The 25,183-nt window shown below is 41.1% G+C and overlaps 1 protein-coding gene across 1 annotated transcript in view; it reads left to right on the top strand.

Annotated features, from left to right (window-relative positions):
* Positions 1–25,183, top strand: part of FGGY (FGGY carbohydrate kinase domain containing) — a 301,140-nt gene that overhangs the window by 40,393 nt on the left and 235,564 nt on the right. The window contains exon 5 of the mRNA XM_041127624.1: positions 20,123–20,187. The gene's annotated coding sequence lies outside the window, so the exon portion shown is untranslated. The remainder of the gene's footprint in view (positions 1–20,122; positions 20,188–25,183) is intronic.

Below are 25,183 nucleotides of genomic sequence, written 5' to 3' on the forward strand. Positions count from 1 at the left end.
AATGTGTGACAGCGGCAGCATTTGTTCAGTTGCTATTGGTTTGGGTGTTTTTTTAAAATCCATAATTTTCTACAGATCAATCCTAGCAACATGCCAAATGATTTCACCTTGAACCCAGCATGATCTGTTCAGAAATGGAAGGAAAAAACCCCATGAAATGCAACTGACATTTTGGCTAAAAAGAATATTTATTTTACTAAGATAATATGATCCATCTACTCATTACCAGTGGGAAGAGATCTTTCCATGCTGCCAGGTATCTTTTACCTGAGGCACCCCATCTGTTTATATTTGCAGGTTGGGGTGAGAGGAGGAAATCTGATCAAACTTAGCAGGTGTTCTTTTTTTTTTTTTTTTTTTTTTTTTTAATTAAAATGCTGCTATTGTCTTCTCTTTGTCTGCATACTTGCTTTCACCTGCAGATCAACCATCACATTTTAAGTATTTTAACCAGAAAGTTTTCTAGTTACCTTTTTTTCCAAACAAGGAGTTTAGTCCAAACAAGGAGCAGTAAAATACATTGACTCTGGTTTTCTGTGTTGGATTTTTTTAGTGAATATAAGGTCAAAACTGTAATTAAATATCTCACCACTGCAAAAAGCATCATACTTCTCATTTCCAGCATGGAAAATAGTCAGCGATGCCTCATTAAGTGCGAGCCCATTTTGCAACCTTTCACTTGCTGGAAGCGCTAATCACCTTTTTCTTGTCTACCCACATACCTATTTTCACACAGTTCCTAGAAGTTTAATATCTTAGAAATCTCTTCTGCTCTGTTAAATGTCTTTGAAATCTGCTAGTTGGTTCAAAAGTTAGTAAGGATGGGGGGGAAAGGACATTTACATAATGTTTTTGCACATTAGGCTAAATTATAATTTTCTGATGTGTGAGGAGACATCACAATGAATTTGACTCTATAAAATTTTGCTCCCCTTCTGAGCTAGAGTTCATTATGCTGCATTTACTTGGTGTAATACCGCTTGTACAAGGATGCTGAAGCTCTCCAAATGTGAAGTGAAACAAATACAGTTGTCTAAAACTTTCTATATGGAATTTTTCTCATATTTCGCTCCCTAGTGAACGTTGACATTATAGTCCAAAAACTGCTCAAAGCTGGAAGGTTTAAATTGTAACCAGCTCTAAAAATCATCCTTTTCAAATTACAGGCAGGCTAGAGTATACCAGCATGGGAAAACCTTCCTTCGCTGTAGGGTGAATGAACTGTTCAGATGCCTTTGATGGACCACACACTATAATACCTTTCAGTATTATCAAATAAGAACTCAGAAACCCTTGGCCATATGCTATTTGAACTATAGTCAGAGGGCATAACTGGCATGTGGTTTGTGGTCCCTGGAATATATCATGATGGGTGGAATATACTGAAATGAGGGGCTAGGAAGTAGTGCTTTTTATTTGTGAAATCCTGCTTAAGATAATTAAAGTAGTGTAGAGGAGAAGGAAGTCTTTTGCCTAGGTTAGTGGTTATCTGTGTATCATGGCCTAGCATGTCTCCTGTCTCAAAGGAGTATGTAATTCAAGAAGTGTCCCTATGAAAGGGAGAAGTAGCTTTTGTTCTCAAACCCAGCATTGTCATGATTGAGGCCACATGTTCCTTTATGGCCCCTAATCAGTTTGAGGCTGATTCCTATTTAGTTCCTTTCAACCACTGTTATTCTAGCTTTATGCTATTGTAAATTCGCTCGTTCTCATCAAGTTTTACTGGAGTGATCCTCTAGTGTGTCAGGGTCTAGGTATACAGATACTGATATTCCTTCTAATGTACTTTTGCTGCCTTATGCTTGGTAATATTTTTCTACATAATGATTCACAGTAACCGTGCCTCAGGCAGTGGCTTGAACTAGAAGGTTATGCAGCAAAGCTACAATACTTTAAAATATCAATTTTGGTTTTAAAAAGATGCGTGAAAAGGGAGGAGTGTTCTTGGGCTGAGGATAGTTTACACAATTTGAACATGTTGCAATATGGTGGAAGAAAATCCATTATCTTGCAGAGAGAGACATTGTGAAAACTCATATATTCTCAGTGAAGATCCTGCTGCATTTGCAGTTATTGGTTATGAACGTTTGAGGAGGCACACTCAATTGATCAAGGTGGATGTGCATTAATATTTTGTAATTATAGCTTATTTTTCAGAACTGTAATTTTGCTAGAAAATGCAGTTGTTACTGCTCCAAGTTAGTTTCATCTTTAATTAGTCTGATAATTGATAATATTTTCTTTGTTGTGAATGCATCACTGTTTCATCAAATACTAATAATTAGATTTATAGAATTAAAAAATAGTGAGTCTAATAAAGGGAATTCTTACCCAGGCTGTAGGAAAGCTGAGTTCTAATCCCTTTTCTCCAGAGGGACTTGAACCTCTATCTCCAGCTTCCAGGAATGGTCTTAATCACTAAATTTTAGGATTGGGTTTTCATTTTGAAGAGGGAACATTATGTTTTCTGGATCACTCACTGGAATTGGTCTCTTGCCCTCGAGGTGCATGTCAAGTCCACAGGGCTGCTGATTTATAGGTCATTCGTGTTCTCACTGTCTGGCTTGATGCTTTTTGAGGTTCTTCAAACAAGGGAGGAGTACCAGTAGAAGGGGCTTGTTGGGGCTAGAGCCCAGAATACGCTTACTGCCCAGTTGGGAAACTGGTCCAGATATACTTTCTGGATATACTTTGATTAAGGGGCAAGGAGCCAGCATGTCAGTTGTTTGCTCCACAGAATTTAAAAGATGGGCTGTTCTGCCAAGCAATTTTCCCCCAAGTCTTCATAGTACTAACATGAACTAAAATAATGCACTCTGCAATTGCTGTTATTAAACCCAGCATGACTGTATTTCAGCCAATGCATTTGTGTTTAAACCAGTGAACTGATGATCAAATCCACAACTTCTAATTGCAGCCAGTACATGGTGTTGTAAACATGATACAGATGGCCTTGCTACCCTGTTAGCTTCCAATTAAAAAAAAAATAAAATCAGATTTACTGGTCACTTAACCCTGTATGTGTAAGTCTCAGCCTGACATCATTAATGTGTACTTGTTGACTGGAGGAAGGCACTAGAATTTCCCTTCTTGCACTTTTACTCTTCCTTCTGTTAATGTGATCGTTTTGAATTTGACGTTGGCTGCAGAATTTGCAGACCTTAAATATGTAATTTTTAGGAAAAAGCGGAGTTGCTATGGTGTAGTAAAAATGATTATTCCTTCTCTAGCCTAAGTTACTCACTTAGCAACAGTCCTAAACTAGATCTGCTGAGCCTGAGTTGATGCTTCTGTGTAGTTGTTTGCCTGTCAAAAATACGAGAATATCTTTATTCTTTCATGAATGCTAATAGTATCTTCATTACTTGATTTTGTTGGAGACAAGATTTGTCCCAGCTAATACTTTTTCTTGACTGATCCAGCTGAGTAATTAAGTACATGCATAACTACAGTAACCTGAGTAGTATGACTAACTAGAGTATGATTCCTCTTATACTTAAGAGATTGTGAATATTTGGGTGGGTTGGGACTGTTATGAGCCAGTTCATGCTTTAATGTGTTTTTTGTAGGGATGGTCAACTGTATACTTTTTTTGTGTATTTTTGACAAATTAAAGATACTTTTGATAAGTTCTGTAAACAGAGGAAGGGAACGCTTTTCAGGAGCAAGAGATCCCTTTTCTGTCAAGTTCTAGGTGTTCAGATGTGCCTGCAGTTTTTATCTGGTCTTCCATGATGAAATGTTTTTGCTTGGTGCATATTACTGTGACTTGAGCCAACTCTGTTTAGGGTTGATCAGTGTAGAATCACTAAGCTTTGCTGATTTACTCCAGTTAAGAATCAAGCTTTTTTTTCTGAAATAAATAGTGGTTTAAACCCTGTGACCAGCCTGCAGTGAGCTTTGGGAGACAACATATTTTTTTGTCTGGACAAGTCCCCGCCTATGGTACATCTTTTTCCAAATATAGTCCAGTGGTACTGCTTTTTTCCCCAAAGCAGATCTGGGAAAAGAAAAAGTAAGTAGTGGCACGTAGGAGGAGAGGTGATGTTCAGAGGAAGCACTGGGATGTCTGCAGCTCTGAAAAGCAGACCACCTACGCAGGGGTCAAAACCGCTGTAGGACTGCAAGGAAGATGATACAACATAAGCTGTAATTATTATAGTGAAATATCTCCCCATAAAATGTAAAGTGCTTTGAGACCTTGAAAGTCTGGTTTAGTTCTTTGTTTATACAGCACCTGAAACACCAGAGCCCTGACCTCTGAGTGGGGCTTCTGGGTGTTGCTGTGATATAAAAAGTGAAAAATACTGAGAAAAACGCTACTGGGACAAAACATGAGATTCTCTGTATTAATGACATTGTAGGACACAGGAATCTAAGAATGTGTTTGACAGTCTGTCATTGTAACCACTGAAACCTTAAAGGTCCAATTAAAACCTCATAAAGAGTAATTCAGTGATGTTTGCATATGTAAAATAAAATGCTTTCATAGCTCAGCTTTATGAGCATGTATGGACTCTAAGAATTCTGAAAACATTCGTGTATTTTTATGAATGTCATGAACTCAAAATTATTTAGCAAATTTTGCCACTTTTTTTTTCTCCGCAGGCTTTCACCATTGCTTACAGCCCAAACCACAAATAAAGCATTAAAATTATTGATGTGAGCTAAGCAGGAGAGCCATTGCCAAAAATAGCAGTATTCACTCAGGCTCATTCTGTGTAGCTCTGGAAAAATTATTCCCATGCTACAGCAAAGATCACATTTTTTCCTTTCTTCACTAATAGCAAAAATATTACCTTTCAAGTGGTCTGTTATTCCTGCAGCTGGGGGATAAGCAGGTTGGATGAAGTTTAAGGTAGCTAAATGAGCAAGGCTTGCCGATCCAGCCTCCTGCTAATACAGTGAATGATTTATGATGCTCTTCCCTCCTGGTGCCTTCCCACCCCCTATTTTTGCCTTCAAGATGACATCAAAATGAGGCAAACAGGCAAATGAAACCTTGTATTTGACCTAACTGAGCTCCAGGAGCATTGCTCTTTTTTCTTTCCACTTTAATGAAGTGCATGGGAGCAGTGTGAGTGCATGGTTGGGCTCTCAGAGAGTATGTTCAAAGTGGATGCTCACAGTCCTGCCTTGCTGTGACCAAAAAGACACTTTAACACCAGAAAAAAACATGGGCACTCTGAAGTTTAAAAAGAGTACAGGTATGTACATGCATGAGACTTGTGTAGTATGTCAACATCCTCTCAGAGAGATTCAGTCTGCTTGGCAGTGGTGGAAAGACACTTTATTCTTGGATAGGAATCCCATGTGTGGTGCTTTCTCAAAGCTGGGATCCCCGATTTGGGCGATCTCCTCCCCCATATCAGCAGCAGCAGACAGGAGGCCTGCTGCTGGTTGGTGCCTAAATGTACAGAGTACTCTGCATCATATGCTGAACGGAGTAAGCTCAAACTTACTCCAAGCTATGTATGCAACCTCGCTGTGCTTAGGGCTTGCCAGATGTTTCAAGGTGCCTTCACATAGGAGCTCATATGTCTTAACTTCCATGAGGTTCCCCCATGTACACACGACATGTCACATGTATTAATACTGTGGCCTTGATAGTGGTGCTCAGGGGGAGAAGCGTACGAGCAGCCAGCCTTTGTGTGTGAAGCTGATCTCCCATGCTGTATCAGATCTGCTTTTTCGTCTCCTTCAAGAAAGCACAGCGCTCTTGCTGACCGGTCCCTTATTAGTTTGTGACACTCTCATCAGGTGTCTGCATGGGAGGAGCTGAGCTAGCACTTGGCATACATAGTCTTTCAAGCCTCCAGAAGCAAAGTAGCTGTTTTATGGGGTTCAAACTGCAGCCCTGGGAGCTGTAGCAGATTGTACATGGTCCCAGGCTGAGTCAGTATCAGTGGTGGAAAGAGCCCACCAGTGCTGTTGTGGGGGGGAGACAGGAGGCTTTGGAAGGCAGGTGGAATTTACAGAGAAATATAAGCAATCCAATAAAGTGCTGAGAAAGAAGGTGAGACGTATAAAGGAGAATTTTCTAAAAAGAAACTGATATTCCTGAGGCATGTTACATTGTGGAAGGGAATGAGAGGCAAAGAATTGATATTGTCCATTGCGATAAGTTCCCTTTGGTAGGTACAACTCTAATTACTAAGAAAATGCATTTTTATACTTCCTTCGGTCGGTGAGAGTTAGGTTTTGTGCTAAGCAGTGCTGCTTTTTGCACTGAGAGTAACGACAGCGCAAAGACTCAGATGATTTGTTAGCTGATGCTCCAAGTGATTTAGAAAATGATTTGGGGAGCAAGTTTTGGAGCTGGGTTCTCTTACCACCAATGCCCAGGTTTGTCTTTTGGCAGATCTGTAACTACCTCACTGCCTGTAGTAAGATGAGTACACCTATTTCTTCCCCAGATGATTTGAAAGGCTAAATTTATTTGTGTGAGAATATAGGTTTTTGAGATCCTAGAACAGTATCAGTACAGGGAATGATCATTGCCAGTTTTAAAATCCATCCTTGAGTCCATGATTTAGAAATAAAATGATCATGAGCAAAAGTGAGAAAGAAACCCGATATCCCTGTAAAGCTTGACCACAAAGAGCTCATCCTGTTGATGGGCTATTACCAGAGAGGGGATAGCAAGGAAAATGGACAAGTGCTGTGTGGTGTTTTAGCAGTGACCCTGGAGCCCATTCTGCCCCGACTGAAGCCAGCTAGGCTTTTGTTTCTGACTTCGGAAAACCCTGTGTTGTACTCAAGCCGTGGACAAATACATAATGATTAAGAACTTGGTAAGCATCGCACATCAGGTTATGTGAAGTGAGATTGAGATCATTCCTGCACTTGCTGTGTGTAAAAGGTTTTACCTTGGAGAATAGTGGCAGCGGTCCACAGGGAGGACAGGTAAAGTGTGAGGACTCTGATGGCTGCATGGTGGCAGCAAGAAGAAATGATGCAGATTTAGGGCTGGGGGAGAGAAAAGCCTATTAAGCTGAGAAAGCAGTGGCAGTAAAGGTAGGACCTACAGAAAAAGTAGGATCCTGGGAGAGATGTGTGCCTCCAAGCCCCCTTGCTAAATAATGTGGAGACACATGCACATTATTGTTGTAGGAGTTTTTCTCATTAGATCAAATGGACAACATCACAGCAATCTGTTGCTTCTGTAGAAAACACGGCATCCAAGAGGAGGAGGAGACACATGTGGGCAGCAAGAAAGCTCTTGAAAAACAACTAAGGAGACAGCATGGAAGAAACAGCTTACGGGGTGGGATCAGAGCAGTCCCAGTGCAGTCAGAGAGGAATGAGAAGGCAGATGAGTGGGTGAGGACAGACACCCTACTGAATGTTGATTGTGGCACAGTCTCCATCTGTCCTTCCTTGGTGCACCCACTCCTAGTGCTAGGAATAAGCTGTGATACCGTGGAATCAGATTGCTATTTGTAATGGTAAAACTGCTGCTGAGAAACACAATCTTTGTTTCCTAGTGAATGATAAAGAAACAATAATAAATGGTGTTTACAGGCCCGAGCTGTTTATCCTTCTTTGCAGCAGGACTCTTTTTCTCTACAAGCTGTTTTGCCTGAGCCATCACAGCCTGGGGACCCCATGCACTACATGCACGAGTGACTTACCTTCCTTAAGCTCCAGTAATTCATGGCTATGAGACCAAGGCACTTAGATACCGAACAACCTCCACATTAAATAATCACCACAGGAGTTGATGCTAATACAAAGCTACATCCAAGAATCCAATAACTTTCACCATTGACAACCCAGTAGAGTTTCAGCAATTAACACCTTCCTGTTGTGAAGATTCTCCTTGAGGACTGTGGAGTAAAGTATGTCTAGAGTTGGTTAAATTGTGTATTCCTGCATAGGCATTAATCTAAAAATGTAAAGTACCTCCAGAAGGTAGAATACCTTCAATCTTGTTTAATTGTTGATACATCCATCAAAAAGTCTTTGTCTTTGTAACCTCACATATCTTCCTATCAAGAAACTGTACAGGAATATCAGATGAAAAAGAGGGTTTTTTTTCCTTATTCTTCTTTCAGACAGTAGGGAGAAGACAGAACCATTCAGAATCAGCCATACTCAGCCATCAGGCAAGTACTCAAGTGTCTGCAATACTAGCACAGTATGAAAAGCAGACAGAAGAGTCAGACCAAGTTCCAGACGCCAGGTTTGCTGTTAGATTAGTTGTTTCTTGGCCTGTGTACTTGACACTTTCCTTATGATGGCCTTGATACTGAGGGCGGCTCTACAGCTCCAGATGTCTGAATTTTGTGCTGCTGGTAGAGTCCTGCTTCAGAGAACAATCCTGCTTAAAAACCTTAGGAGCACTTGCACAAAGGCACAATGAAATGTCAGAAGTACAGAAATGTATTTTTATTTCGGCACTGAATTTCCTTTGGAAGTATTAGCCATCACTCTTGGTATGAAATGACTGACTGCTGTACATGAGGGTGTTATCATGTTCTGAACCTGACTTTAATGTGGTCAACATTAGAGCCGGGAGAGGTCACCAGCAAAAGTGGGCTGTGTGTTCTCCCTGAGGTAACAGTGTGTGAGCCTGTGGGTTTGTTTTAGGCATATTTAAGGTGAGAAAAAAGAAATCCAGAGAAAAAAAGTAGCTAAATCCTTATACGTGTTTTCTTTTCGGAGGGAACACCTGTCTGGGGTAATACTTCATTGCATGCATTCATGAGAAATAGGAAAGTAACTCTATTTACTTCGACTTCATTAGTGGCAGACCAACTTCTCAAATGAGCACAAAGTTTCTTTTTTTTGCCAGCTCCAAACAGATAAAATTACTACTTGGTAAATTCCACATAACCTTTAAGGCTTTCAATCACAGCAGTAAATGCTACTGTGCCCCAGCTCCTGCTTTTACTAAATTGTATTATAAGCACCTTAATTATAGTCCATGCTGTCTGATGGGCCATGGAAAAGGTCGTCTTCCAAAGAACATACGATAACAAGGGTGGAGCGATACTGGTCGTTTTTTGTCTGTTGGGAAAGAAAGGGCTTTGCAGAGAAGAAGATTAATAGTAAACAGTGTTAATCTAAATGTATCTCAGACACAAAATATCACATTCCTTCAGGCTTGCCTTCTCAGGAGGTACTGGCATTAACCATTTTACTGTGGGGATAGCTACACAAAGACATGCTCCTCCTCTTCAGAGCAGAGCTAAAAATGAGGTATGTTTTTGTTGTCATTTTACTGTTGAAGCTGCAGCAGTACAATGAGGTCTCTCACTTGTGCTGCTTTTAGCAGTTGAGTTCAGGGCTTCCAGGTTGAGATCTAGTTCAAGGGCAGAGGAACGAACAGAAATATTCGCAGTGACTTCACGGTGGTTTGAGCAAATTCTCCACGCCACTGCAAAAGAGAAGAATCAGATCTGGGTCTTACAGATGGATTAGTCCCCCATTATAGCCTGTGTCTGCCTCTTTACTTATTTAATTATTTTTATAGGTCAGATCAAATATAAGTTGGAGGCAGCTTTTTACGTCTCTGCTGTACTCAGCATAGCAAAGCATCTGGCAGGACGATTTCATTTCTGACTCCCACTGTTAATGGCATGGCTTTGGGGCTTTGGGCCTTTGGGTAGGCAGGCTATCCTTATCACCTTGGCAGGCTTCCAGCTCCAAATAATAATCCATTAACGTCTGCCCCGCTGGTATTCTTGCCAAATACAAGGGATATCTTTTAAATAAACATTGGCAGTTCCCAGTCGGAGGAAAGAGAAAGGGAGTAGAGGAAAAACAATCCTTGACATTTCAGTGACTTTGCAGGGCTAGCTGACACCTGGTACCACCCTTATCTGCGGGTGTTTATGCAGAGCTGCAAAACACAGCTTCTTCTGTTGGCTCTTTTACTTTCTTTAAATAGAACTGGGAAGACTTATAATGATAGGAGTAACTTTCTTGGATAGGCACTCTTTTCTTTGCTTTTTTTTTTTTTTTCCCAGGCTAGGGAGACCCCTGTGTTAACATCTGTGCTCCTGTTTTCCTCTGAAGTACAGCAAGAATAGTGTAGCAGGCTTGCGTGCCTCATACTTTGCCAACAATATTTTTTTCCCACAGTTTTCCTCTCTAGTGGATTAGATACAATGCAGATTTACTTTCATGGGGGCACTTTCCCACCTGACTTCCTATCTCTTCATCCATTAAACCAAACAGCCACATTGATCTGCCAGTAATCAGAGCAACTGGGGCTCACCTCATTCTCAGCGTTCCTTGGGAAGTGCTTTTTCTGTGTGTTTCAACCATTTCACTTTCTTTCTCTGTAACTGAACTCTCAATGACAGCTTGAGGTTTGTTTTTCCAGCTGTTATGTTTTGCTTGATAGCAATAAAATTACTTGTTTGGATATTTCACAGTATCAATAAATGAGCTGTCTAGGTTTTATTTTTGCAGTCCAGTTAAGATCTGGAGTAGGATTCATTTTTCCAGAATGTGATTGGGAGACAGTAAAATATTCACTGTTCAGAGAATAACATAGGGTCAAATCTAGAGTTTGCTACCCAAGTCTGGAACTGGATTTCATTTCTGCTTGTTTTGCCTTGATTCACTGATTGCGCTGATGCTACCTTAGTGTATATCAGAGGTAGCTAAGGGCACAAACTCTCTTTTATTGCATCTTTATAACAAGTTAGTTAAAAGATTGGACAGTAGTTTGAAGGGTTTGAACTCTTGATTGTAAGGGTATTTTGCTACTTAATTCTCTCCTGCTAATGACTTGGGACTTGGTTTGCAACTACTCCCTCGCCAAAATTTCCTCAAATTTTATACTGCATTTGCAGCATTGTATTTTGCTTGCCCCTTTTCATCTGAGTGGTTGAGACTATTCCTATCTTTCCCTCAGTTTCAAAATAAACACCATCCCCACACATGATTAAACTTCCTATCACGTTAGCATTATTACTGAATTTTCTGATGTGCAGCTAAAAGTTTCCTCTAACCCTATTACTTGCATGTGGGATGGGGCAGAGGGAGGCACCCTAACTGCTATAGGGCACGGAGACAAACTGATGAAGTGCAGAATGCATTTTTTGACCAGATCCTCATTTGGGGGGATTAAGCTTTTATGTCTCAACACTTCCCTTTTTGAAGCATGGTGACATTTGAATATGTGAATGTGTTTTCAATGAAGATAACTTAATCACCAGCACTGGGAACTTGTGTATCTCCTAATTAAAATGGAACCAATCTGAATCTCCCCAAACCAATCTTTGCTGTATTTTTAGTTCAATATGTCGCTCCACCCCTGGCCAGCCTGTATATGGTAAACCTTCTGCTATTTCCTGCTCAGTTATTTAATGCTGGAGCCAAGTTAGTTTCAGTTCCTGAAGCAGAACCAAGCAAAGCAAATGTGGTTAGAATGGAGTTAACTGGAAACATTCCCAAAAGATAGCAGATTTACTCCCAAGCGCATACTGATCCACCTACAGTGGAAAAGAAGCATCATTTGCAAATCATAACCTCTTCACTCTGTGTGGATTCTGTCCGGACACTTACAGGCCTTTGTTAATAGTCTGTACTTAAAAAGAATTATGAAGAAGAAGCTGTAGGCTCTTCACAAGCAGACTATAATTGAAAATAGTGTTAAGTATCTTTGCAGTGGAAGTTATCCCCTTAGTTGTTGAAATATTGCAGCTGAAGTGTAAAAAGGGGGCAAGAGAAGAAGTGTATAATATTGAGAGGCTGCTTAAAATAGGCAAATGCATATTAAGTAAATGTAGGTCTCTAAACTGGATTAAGGTGACACATCTGTTGCTCTACTTCTATTGTTTTATTAGACTGTACCAAACCCTAGCTGCTGGAACATGTAATGTCTCTAATTTTGCTAGCCGGGAGGATCCTTAAATGCAAGTGTGCTCAGGTAGGGAGAAAGGAGGGAGCTGCAGTTGCTGTGTGGGCTAATAAAACACTTTGGCAGGCATATTTAGCAGGGAGGAGCACTCCATAGTAGCGTCCATCTGAGTCCAAATCTGGAGCTGTTAATCGACTTTAGTCTATGAGGGTCTTCTCCTCCGGGGGAAACAGCATTGTCAGTCCCCCTGAAGTATGAGGGTGAAGGGTAAATAAATACAAAATTGCTGTATTCAGTAGAGGCTGTCGATTTGTGCCAGGTGAGGTCTGTGTTCTGCCTTCCTGAAGGTAATCCTAAAGAGCACTTTGTAGAGTACTCCAGTGGATTTCTGCAAAACTGTCACTAGCACTTGCTTCCCTTAGATGATAAAGCTTGCAGGGCAGAGAGAATATTTACCATGGTTTGCTAAAGAAATGTCTGAATTTCTCCTCCAGTAACTTTTCAACCTGTTCTTCAAATTAGAAGGATAGACATCTTGAAAATAAAATCCTGGATGTTTAGTGAAAATAAAAAGTGTAATACAGTGCAGAGGCCCAAGTTGTGTCTCCCACTTGTGCCTCCCCCTCTCCCCAGGGGATGATTGCAGTAGAGGTGAAGCACTTACTAGACAGTGGGGAATCCATGTAGGAATTAGTTTCAAGGAACAAAATCAATAGCAAATCTGGGTTCAGTAGCTCTTCTATTCACAGGGTTAATTGTTTAAATAAAGGAATGCAGTAATAGAGACGCTTCGCTTCAGGCCTCTTTTAGAGATTCTGTAAGTATTTTCTAACCCAGATTTCAAGAACAACAATGTGTAGCTGTGCTGGAACAAGTGCTATTTTTAAGTTTCCTGTGGTTTGAGAAATTGTCACATTTCTCTGTCCGAAGGATCGAGGGATCCAGAAAACCAGTTCTGAGTTTCTGGTATGAACGTTGAATGAATACAAAAATGAATAGACACTGATTTTCTGCATTGTAGCAGATGAAAAAAGATTAAAGATCTCAGCTATGCTAATGTCAATCCAGAGCAGCTCCAGCAACTGCAGGCTTTAGTTAAATAAATATTATTTAACCTAGTTCAGGAAAATCCCTCCACTACTACAAAACAAGTTTTTCCACTCTTACGGGTCATGACCTTATACGGAAGCAACCCACGCTGATAACCTGTTGCACAACTGATACTGAGTAAGAGTCTTCAAAGAGCAAGTCTGTGCACCTGCTGACCTCCGGTCTGTCTAGCAGGCCTGTCCAGGTTTAAATGATGTAAGCTGCCATCTCCAGGTTTAAAAGATGTAAGCTACTGTCTCCGGTGTGTATCTAATTCTAGCTATTAGTTGGTTGTGCACAAGAGATGCCTTTTTTTGGTGCAGGCAGAGGCAGTTCACTTGCAGAGATCTATATATCCTAGTAAATGTCCTATTGTACATGGGAAAATGCTGTCTGTCTTCTAGCTGCATCTGTGATGCTGTGGCCTACCTGCCGCTTTGTGGATTATGTTATGGAATAGTTTCTGGAGCTCAGCTGGCTCTCACTGGTTCCTATGTCTGTGTGTTATCGGGCCTAGTATAACAAGAGTTAAGGCTACAAAGTAAAAACACTTTTCTTTATTATAACACCATAGGTGCTATTTATGTGTTTGACTTGCTCCCTGCGACACAGCCTTTCTTGTTTCACAGCCAGCAGTGCCTATGAACATCTTTCTTCTTTGTCTCTCCTGCCCATGTATTCACATGCCCCATAAATATCAATAGTTATGATTAAATATAAAAGAGATGCAGTGCCAGTACTTGTGTATTGGCATAGGGGAAGAAGAGGACAGAGAAGAGGTAAGAGTTTTGTTTTTATGCAGACTGAAACATTACAGTAGCAGAAACGATGCCACTTACAGTAATGTCACAATCTCCTGAATAATATAATTCCATCATTGCCTGGAAACTTAGCACTTATGCAGGGATGTATTTCACTCTTGAGTAATTGTATAGCATCTCAGCAAATGAGTATTACTTTATACATCCAGGAGATCGTGAGGGCTCATGCGTATTTGTTGACCACAAGACTTCTTTCCAGGAATGCTACTTGCATAGGCCTTCCCATGCACCTTTGAACCAACTTGCCTTCTAGACCACATGTCACCCCGTGCCTCCTGCCTCTGCGAGTAGAGGGACTCTGATGAGCTTGTGATGGGAGCCTATTGCTTACTCTTGTATAGACTAAGTGAAAGCACTGCATTGCTCCTTGCAATTCAGCAAGTTACTGGAGGCATACACCAGACTTTGAGGCATTTTTTGTCTTTGTTTGATATTCTCGTCTCTGTTTCCTCTTCTGAATAAACTTCAAGGCACTGACACCTTTCCCACATGTGAGTTTGGCTGACGTCTTTTTGAAGACCTTCAGTAGTGGAGCACAGCAGCAGTCTCTTCTGGTTCACATGAATTTATAAGAATCCAGAAGCCTTTCCTGGGTGCCTTTAGACCAAAGAAACCAGCGGTATGGTTCTACCCATCTGGGGGCATAAGGCAGCATATACACAATGCTCTTAGCAGGGACTTTTGTATGAGAAACATCACATTTTATACCATACAACGCACCAATCCTAGATACAGACTTTAAGAATCTGATATGGGAATGGTACACAAATGAGCAGTTGCATGGCTTACAAAATTCTGGTGTGGCTTTACAATGCAAAATGACATATCTGGCATCTAGCTGAGAGAGCTTTTTCAATTTTTTTTCTTACCCCAAAGTGCTTTCTCCAGGGAAAAAAATGTAAGTCAAATTGTTCGGAATAACGCACTTTCAGTATTAGCAGTATATGGCTATCTGTGCCCTGTGAAAGCGGAGAAAATATCACATATACAATCAGCACATTATGTTGTTGACCAAAACAAAACTGGAAAGTTTTAAGAACAACCACTGTATAATGTCAGATTACCACAGTATCTGGTTTTGGGAGCCTCATTCTCTTCTTTGAGAGTTATTATGCCAACATATGAAAGAGAAAACTAAATAGAAACCAAGAAGGATATAATTTTCCCTCTTTTTTCCCCCCCCTTTCTTTTCCTGTTGGGAGTGTTTCTGTTTGTCTGAGTAAAACTTACCCATTCCAGTACCTAACTACTATTTAAGATTGCTTGCCAGCCCGAGAAGTTGTTATGCAGGTTGCCCTTAAATAGCTCACATTTGACTGCAGAGCACCTGTTAGTTGATTGGGAGACAGTAAAATTCAGGGCAAAGGCTTCCCAAACACAAAGGATTGCTTGTGGAAAAAGACCTTGTTGATCTTGGATGAAGTTATAACCACCGCTTGATGACTTTAGTGAGGCATTGTATGGTGTACTAAGTCTGTACATGTGTTTCTGTGTGAAAAAACAACACCTGAGCTAAACAGAAGAGAACAGAGCTAAACCGAGTCTCCTCCTAACGGTCTTTCTTCAGGTGTATTTTATAGAGCACTTTTGAAAGGACTTTTTGTGTAAGCCCCTTGGAAACCCTTTTCAAAGCCGCTGTGCAGAAGTGCCAGAGCCTGTGGGCCACCTTCCTGCTCAGAGCTTGCATCTTGTAGCTCACATCTTTCCAGTTCAGACTTCGGTCTGTCAGATCAGGTGTTCCAGACCCTGCAAGACTCGTTTGCCTTGGTGGGAGGTGGAGGAGCTTGAAATAAAGGAGAATTTTTACAGAAAAGTGTTCTCTCTTTATCCCAGTCCCTGTTCGTTCAACTGTTACCACACACTGCTGCACCCTTAACTTTGCTTCGTGCCTCCTGCTTGCTGTGCTCTCCAGAGGCATTTATCCCTTCTCCTAGAGTCAGATTTGTGTTCTGACTCATTCACTATTGTGTTTGTGGTTAATTTTATGGGGCGAAGCAACTGGGATAACCTTGTGAAGATCAAAACAGAGTACTTTTAAGTGACACATGGTTGCAGTATTAATTTTCAAATACATTTAGGAATAATATTGACATTCATTTGCTATTTACAGGAGCGTGCTTGTTTTGAAAGATAGACAAGCAAAAACTTTTCATGATAACATACTTCATCTATGAAATAACTTGTTCATTTTCAGAAATTTTGTTTTAAAAGAGCTACTCTAAACTGCCAGGATTCATGAAGCTGTTCCCCAGAAGACATCAGTCTAATCCAGAGCCCACTAGAGTCTGTGAACATCTTTTTGTTTTGCTGACTTGGTTTCCAGTAAAGGACTGAATTTTGAAACATGGTGACACCTCTTGGTCATGCTGACCTGCATCTGCAGGATCTCCTTGCTCCTCAGGACCTCTCCTTTTGTGGTTCAACTGTAGTCTGCTGGAATAACTTTGACTTTCTTAGCAAGAGTTGCTACTGCAAAGCTTGTCAAAATTTCCACTCACTTTCAGAGCTAGACAATTTAGTGAATTGGTGCAATATGAACAGTGTTGCCCAAAATGTTTACAGTGAACAAAGCCACAGCACTATGTTTTTGGCAAACAGCTGTATTCTGAATACTTGCAGGGCCTTTTCAATAACCACTGCGTCCTTTCCCAGTAGCTCTCTCAGGGGCTGTTGCACGGGCTGATGGGGAGTCTGCTTTGTGCAGAATTGAGATTTGCCGCCGGCCAGGGCAGCCTGCTCCATCCATAGTGCCTGAAGGAACCGGGTAGGAGCTGGTAGTTATTTCTTACCATTCAAGTTACTTCATACCTTTCTTTTAACATTTCAACCAGAAATGAGTTATTTCTTAACCACTGTGCAAGGCAGCACCTCTGAAATCTTGCCAAGTTTGGGATTTACCACCCCACCACACACACACAATACCTTTCACCCCACTCCAAATGCCAGAACGAACACAATCCGTGTGTTTGAACATAAGGCATCCAGGCTCAGGTTGAGGGAAAGCCATGCAGCACACTGATCACATGCAGCAAGCTGATCTTCTGCTGCAGTTTTTGTTTAAAACCTGATTATTTGTGCAGGCTGGATTCTGAAACATTTGGTTTGGAGCTGGACAAGCAGAACAGACAAACTGGATGATTGCCCGGTGTGCTACAACAAAGGCAGAGAAAGAAGGAGCCTCTGGTATCATTCAAGTGCTTGACTGTTTTTTTCAGTAGGTATTTTTTCAGTTCACAGCAGGCCATTGACACCAGAAAGTGCTGCAACAGCAACCTCAGTGGTGAAACTGCCGATGTTACAATCGGAGGGAGATAAAGTGAAGTATTTGTTGGAGTGGCAGTACCAGGAAATGGCTGAGACATCACGTGATGTGACGGAGGATGTGCACTCCGTAGCAGAGGGACGTATTTACTTACAGGCTAGACTTCCACCAGACTCCACCAAAGGCAGTTTTGGCTAGTTATTTGAATTACCTGACCCACTTGCAGTAGGAAGTCATTATATAGATAGTAAATACCTACCCCACCCTTGGTAGGCAGACAGACTCTGCCAAAAAGGTCTAGCTCAGCTTCACAGAATATAAAATATTGTACCTTTCTAGTTAAAACTGTCATTGCAAAGACATTAGAAGCTGCTGCTGTTCCAGTAAACTGCTCCACTTCTTGGCATTTGATCGTTGTGGAGAAAGCCCCTAGGATTTACCTCTTACCACCACCTGGAACACAAACCATACGCAAAGAGCAAGTCTGAAATTGGTCTTAAGGTGCAAATCGCTTGGTTCTCCCACTGATGAGAAAAGCTCCCAGGCCCTCTGGCAGTCAGGAAGTTGCCCGTGACGGAGGATTCCGATAGGAGCTTTACAAAACCATTCATTTGAAGTGTTAAATAGAGACTCCAAGTTAGTTCTTCTTCGACTTTTTTTTTTCTTGTTATGAAATCTGCAGCTAACTTAGCACACGTAACATGCTTGGTGATTAATTATTGTTAATTAATGGATGGGTTTAAAATTTTAAGCAAAGTGCTTGAGACATTATCTACAAGTTATCATCTTTTAAAAAATTCATGTGGCTATTATGATAATTTATAAGTGTAAATTCTTTTCCCCGTAAATAGATGAGATTGCACTAAAATCTGTGGCCGGCACCAATGTTGACCTTTAACATAACCCTGCAATTTATCACCAAAATAAGATTCTGATCTTGCTTACATCAGAATATAGCTAGAGAATGTCCATGAGAAGACAGCAGGTTCATACTAAGGCAGCTAAGAACAGTTCTGGTCCAAAACAGATTTTAGAGTAAGAGGGCTTCTTTCAAATTAAAATGATGATGGCCTTTGCTTGGACTATAGGAATAGGTGATGATAGAAAAGGAAGAAAAGAGAACTGTCATGTCTTCTACTGCACATATATCTCAGTTTAATTTTGCTCGTATTTCGTGAGACTTACGTGAGTCTTATATTATGTGAGACTTCAGATACTGATACTTAAGATACTGGGAGGGGTTGGAGCAGTTCATTTAGCAGAAACTGAAGTGAAAATTTGATTTCCTTCAAAGGTCACTTCTCAGATTTCAGGGGGTCATTTTTCATTTGGTAAAACCAGGGGACGATCTTGCATGTCCTCTGCAAAACCAGTGACTATTTGCTGAAGTCGACCTGATCTATCTGGATGCGTGGGGCTCATGTATTACTGCTGACTTCTCTGCACACCACATGCTTGCTGCCTGGGTTGGATAGGCTTAGGACAGACCACATATAAGTTAAAAAGGATTTATGCTCCTATTCTCCTGGATCATTAGTCACGTATGTACGGTCTTAAGGACAATGTGGCGCATTGGGCTCAACAGGGGATTTTAATGCACTAAGGCAAAGATCCATAAAGGACATAGGCACCCAGCTCTCAGAAGCCTTAATTAGGATGCTACTTTGCCTGCACAGGGAGTTAGGAGAATTCAGTGTCTTGTAATGGGATTCACGTGTACCAGTACTCTGAGTGGGGGGATTGAGTTAGCAAGCTGGAAAAATGCTGAAGAAAAGGATAAATTTCTGCACTTCAGTTGGTACCTAAGCCCTTTTCTTGGATCTGACCCTGAATGCTAAAGTTTTAGTAATATGTACCAGTCAGCCTTTGTTTACAATTGCACTGAGTTTCCTTAGGGAAATAAATAAAATTAAACTTTTTTCATTTGACCCTGTTATAAAAGTAGAAAGCTGAACACCAAAAGGCACTGGAGGCCCAATGCTATACTGGAGCCACATTTCTCTTGTTTCTATTCTATTTATGAACGGCCTTCATCAGCTAATCACTGTTTGGCACAGTATTAAATCTAATCACTGAACTCCAAAACATTGTAATGTGTCTACCTACTCCATGGTTCCATTTGGATGGAAATTTTCTATCTCGTTTAAAGACTATTAAAGCCCTGCCTTTCTTGTTCAGAACAAAAGGGTATTGTTTACTTTGTTTTTCGTTATTTTCGTATTCAACAAAAGATGATTATTCTTTCTCCTCAGTGCTGAGATCCCTGTGAGCATGTAGACCTCCTCTCTACTTGCTTTTCTTCCCCCTGGGTGACTACAAAATAGCAAAATTTCCTTCACACAGAAGCTTACGGTTGAAATGCACAAAAGCAAATGTTATTTATCTAAACTTTCAAGGTTTTCCTAATGAAGGTCTTAATTAAAAAGTTGATGCGAGGCATAACTGAATAAAGAAACAATGTTACAAGGCACAGCAGAAGTGGCAATAAGATGAACACACATTTATGATTAAGAATTAATCTTTCATTAAATAAAAACTTGTTTCAGTCAAAACCTTTTGACCTTTTAAGAGAGAGGCAGCAAACCCACAAGCATGTAGTTGTTTGTTTGGATCCTATTATTGCCATCCCATTGTAATGTAGGGAGAATAGTTTTTTGATCCTACAGCTAGGCAGCCTGTGGGCAGGAGAGCAGGGTTCTTGCTTTTTGAGAACTAGCAGCCCATTCACAGTGGGTTGACTTTCAAAAGACCCATTTATTGAATGACGCAAGGTGCAAATTATGACTCATTCTGCATAGGTTAAGTTTGTAAAAATCAACCTATATTCGTCTTCCTAGCACCTACACAGCTGCATAATGTATTTATTATCTGTAGGGTCCCATTAACTCTTTTGGAGGCTTAAAAGTGATCTGCAGTACAACCCAGACAAACCGATGGTCTTATCTAGTGAATTGAAGTTTTTCTCTTATCAGTGGTGATCTAGTGAATGGCAGATTTTCTTCTCTCTGGCCAGGATTAGGTCACAGAGTGGCCCAGCAGTCTGGGTTTGAACATTTCCTCCTGTTCTAACAGCCCTCATAAAAAATACGTTGATTGCTGGTGTTTGCTGATATGTGACACTGTGTTTTCCAGGTCTCAACCAGATGAACCAGGTGCTCTTCGATCTCTGAGCCTTCTAATGATCTTGCAATGATACTGTAAGTAATCGTTGTTTATTATAAACAGCTTTTTAAGCAGAAGTTTGATGCGAGTCCAGCGCATTTTATTAGTTGAAACATATCCTTGTATTTCCCACTTGTATCGCAACCTACTTTTCATGGTAGATTAAGGCTATGGGAGCAGTTTTGCTGTGTTTGCAAGGCCTTTAAATGGACAGAACCACCTCTTCACCTTCTCCACCCATCTCCTTCCCTGTCTTCCCTCCTTTCAAAGGGAGAACATCAGGAAGTTTGGAGATTCAGATGTAGTTCCTAAACCAGTGTCAATGCGTAAGGTCTACTACGCTGCTGGAAATGGTGTGCAGCCACTTGTTCCTGTATTTCGGCTCTCCTTCCTCTCAGGAAACCCAGACTTCAAGGGAAGGAAAACCCCAAATGACCCTTGTACATGTCATTGCAAAAATGGTGGTTGCTTAAGAAAAGGGTGTTACCTTATGTGCATGGCTTCATTTCTCCACCTATTCCTGTGTTGCACATGTTACAAATGATGACAGCTATTAGAGGACTGGCTGTATGGCATGCACACTGAGAAATGAAGTGTGTCTTTCTTAGACCCCTTATCTGTAGTCCTAACTCAGCAGAATTTTCCTTGTCTGGTAACATGGCCAGACTAGAGGAGGGACTGTACCTTCCCTTACTACTGTGGGTGAATGAATACTGCAAGAAGCCTTTCTCCAATGTTGAATCAAACACGGAAATTAATTTACTTTCTCTCTGTTCATAAATACTATGTGTCAGCTTTCTGCAAGCCACAGTATGCTAACCTACTTGCAGAGATTCCTACAGAAAGGAAATGGCAAAATTGCATGTAAGATTATTTACAGTAAACTAATGTGAAAAATGAACATTGGCCAGATACTTGTCTGTGTCTTTACTCAGGGAATACGTATTACCCTGTGACTTTAATGATCAATCACATCTAAACATAAAATCTGAATTTCAGAACACATGTAGGGAGCGGATTGGAACTGAGTATAAAGATATATATGCTGTTGTTTTTAAGCCCATAATAAAACTTATTGAATACTGATGAATAATAGATGCATTTAAAGGAGATTACGATCTGCTCCTGTTTAATCCTTCAAAGAAAAAAGCAAATTCGCTTATGAATTCTCTGTAATGGTTTATTCTTTAAGACAGAACAATGGAGGCTTGGTACAAAACTCACTGGAATCAATAAAAAGACCCCCATTTTATGCCCCAAGTTTGTAGCCTACACAGAAGTCTGTTATGGCAGCTGCCACCTTTACTAACAAACCAGGGTTCGGACCAGGTTCCTCTAGGGCTACTGTGGTAATGGCTCTTAAGTCTGGCTGAAACAGTCTGATATTCCCTGTGGATCAGGCACAGAGGTAGACCTGTAACACGCACTCACCTGTGCGTTACGTCAGTAAGTCTAGTATGTGCTGTTCCAGTTGTAGCTCTTGTAAATTAAACAGAGAAATAAGCTGCTTTTTCGCTTCATGCCACTGCTGAAATATGATCCAAGGCTCAGGTAGATTCCAGCTGTGATCTTGCTCCTTGGTTATGAACATACATTTATGTTCTCAAGACATTAGAGCTCCTTCTACACAGGCAAAAATTGTAAAAACAAAATGAACAACGTTCTCTGTGTACAGTAGAGTTATTTAAAGTGCCTGAGGGTTTGAACATAAGCAGACACTGTGTTCGCATACAATATAAGCAAGACTTCTGGGTTTTGGCATTTAAAATGACAATTAAAAATACAGCAGGCATGTTTCAGCAACTTTATAGGATGCCATAAACATCCAGAAAAGGATTCCAGACAAAAGTAAAGATTCACAGTAAGGATTGTTTTCTTCTTTTTGTGTCCTACCCCAGTTTTTAGTGTGATGTGTTGTTATAAACCACAAAACTAATGAAACAAAGGTAAAGGGCAGAAGGTATCTCGCTCATTGCAAGCTATTGTACGACAGAAAATGCTTCTTTGGGAAAGTCAAAGTTTACAGTCTGTATGGCTCTGTTCACGTAATTGTTTTAGCTTCCTGTTCAAGATTTTTCTAAAAAATGTTGTGGAGAAAAAGCCCTAAACAAGTCTGGAAGGTGGAAAACGCTTTCCTTCCTCAACACAGAAACAGCCACAATAGACTCAAAATCTCTCCCTGACATGATTTTGTGTACCATGACACTACTTGAATTTTCTTAGATATATTTACCACAGGAATGATGCTACTGCATAGTCAGTCAGCTATTCCCACTGTAGCCTCCTGACAACATGCCATGGATTATGAAATTGTATATTGTATCATGTACCTTTAAGCAACACAGTGTTTACAAATATATAAGGCACCTCTTGTTGTGAATGTGTTTTAGGCATTAAACTAAGGTGAGAAGAATAACCTGAATCTCAAGTTAAGGATTTAATTACAAGGCCTTTCTTCCTCAAAACTTTTTTCCCTGCCACTTGTAAACCTTTGACAAAAACAGTTCCTCCGCTTCTTTGGGTTTTTTGTACCTGAATTTCTCATTAATTGACTCCTAAATCTCCAAAATGCTTTGAAATGTTGTTATGACATTGAGTGGAATTTCATCTAGGATGGTCAACTCTTTCCTAGTCTTAAGATGGGAGACAAATTACAGTTTGTTTTTAGATGATAGTTCTGAAATCCATCTCTTCTCTTTATGACACTTTAGCAATGTGTTTTGTTCTGTGCATGTGTTGAAACCACATAGCCATCAACTGACCAGCCTAATGATGCTCAGCCAAAACACACACCCCCCCCCCCCCCCCCCCGCTTTCCTGGTTTCTCTAAGTCCCCTCCTCACCAGAGGAGTCATGCATGGCTCCTATTTTTTTTTCCACCTCTCATTTTTTCATTCTGATAAAAATGTAGTCTTGTATAGTTTTGGGGGTATTCACGGGGAATTTGCCTTCTTCCTCCATGCAGGGGCCAAGGAACAGTTAGCTTCTTTCTTGTCACTGGACACCAGCATTGGGATTGTTTTTCAGGAGTCAGGGCTAAGTGAGAATTACGTTCCTGCCACCCCTGAGTTAAGCAACACTCCACATTAGTGATCCAGTGTCTCAATCAGGGCAGGAAGAAGTAAGGAAACTGTTTGCTTTATCCTCCTCACTGCACAAACCAATCCACAGGGACTGGGAACGAGACATCTGCCAGAAAAGAGGGAGACAGAAGTTATCTGGGGGTTACATTTGTTTCCTGTGGCTGTGCATTTGCTTTGGTTTAGTTTTCCTTTCCCCTCCCCCTTACCACAATTCAAGACTATGTAGAAGCTCTTTTCTCCCCTTTACCTGTATTTATTTCCTTTAATTAGGCAATAATTTTGCAATCTGAGGTATTCAGAGGCAATCGCATTCTCCCTTCCTACCTTGCTAGTTGTAGCCTCTTATTCCTGACCCTGCCACACTTGCAATGCCATGCTGTGAAACAAAGTTCAAAGGTCCTTTTTGGTTGGTTGTTTTTTACCTCTCATTCCTTCCCTTTCCCTTGCATTCCTGCTCAGTGCAGCCCCAGCAGCTCTTTTCCCCCGTGTGGAACATGAGGTACGTTCCCCAGGCCTCTTACTGAAATCCTTACCTCCCTGAAACATGACCTTGGGCTGGATCTCACCCCTCATGCAGGTGCTCAGCACAGAACAAAGTTCAAGTCCGTTCAAGAGCTATTTCAGGGGCTTAAGGGGCCATGAGATAGGGTACAATTTTAACATTCATCCTCTGCGCAGGATAAATTTGATGTTAATTGTAGTGAAACTGCTGTGGCGGATAGTCTTTCTAGCTATGAGTGATCTTGTGTGCTTATTCCTTTGCAATAGCAGCTATGTGACTTCTTCATTTATACAATCAACCTGAAACTGTCTTGATGAAATAAGGTTTGTAATTGCTGCTATCACAAAAGTCGTAATGGGAAAGGCGGTTGCAGTATATCTCCAGAATGCTGTCTCCAACTCCTATATACTTTGCTGAACATTGCAGATAGCTTCTCCGGTGATGAAGAAGTGGAGCTCGTGTGAACACAAAAGATTTGAATAATCTCTTTCACCTGTCCAGCAACACAGAATTGTTCCTTGCCTTTCATTTGCTTGTGCTTTGCCCAGGCTAGTCGTGACTGACAAAACTTCAGCTGTTTGGGCAAGTGTATCACAAGCCACTGCACCTCAGTCTTAGGAAATTTATTTTGCTGTTCAAAACAATTCCTCACACTCCCTGACGTTTACTCCTATGGGTATTTGTAGGCTGTTATGTCTGCCCTTACTTGTTGTTTAACCTAGCAATAAGCATTTAGCTCTGTCCTCATAAATCATTTCCCCTCAGCTCTTTAGCTGCCTGTGCTCCTAAATATGAAAAACCCAGGCTAAGCCTACCCTTTCAGTGACTACTCCCCACAGGATTTTATTGGTGGCACAAAATCATTGCTCAAGCCATGATTTCACTCCTGGCTTATTGCATGATCCTTTGCTGATTATACTGACCTAAGGATCTATATCAGCAGTTCCCTGAGTTTCTTTCCCATGTCCTCCCACATTCTCTTAAGACTCATTCCACCTCTTCCCCCCAACTTCAAACCCACTAATTTAGGCTCCCTGCCCCTTCTCCCCAAAAGCACATCTTCTGGGAGTAGCGGAGGCTGCAGGGAGCGTCCCTGCTACCTCTGTTCCCACTTACTTTGTCCCTCACTCTTTGCTGAAGGAATTCTCTGCAGCCAGAACCTGGTTCCCAGGGGCAGCGGGAAGGTGGGCTTCCACAGCACATCTCCTGGGATCGGTGTCTGGTGGGTGCAGCTCCTTGGAGCAGGGTAAGGGAGAGTAAGTGGCTGGATTTAAACCTCCTCTGCCCAGATCCGTGGCAGGAGCTGGTGGGCAGGTTGCTGGGTCAGGGAGCTTACCAGCTGTCTGGGAGAGCATGGGAAATTCTTGCATTTTTGCCCCTCCTGTGGGCAGCTGTCTGCAGTTTCAGAGCGGCTTGTCTGGACTTAACGCATACAAATTTCAGGAG

Source organism: Aquila chrysaetos, chromosome 12 (assembly GCF_900496995.4).
Source record: "Aquila chrysaetos chrysaetos chromosome 12, bAquChr1.4, whole genome shotgun sequence".
Taxonomy (NCBI): domain Eukaryota; kingdom Metazoa; phylum Chordata; class Aves; order Accipitriformes; family Accipitridae; genus Aquila; species Aquila chrysaetos.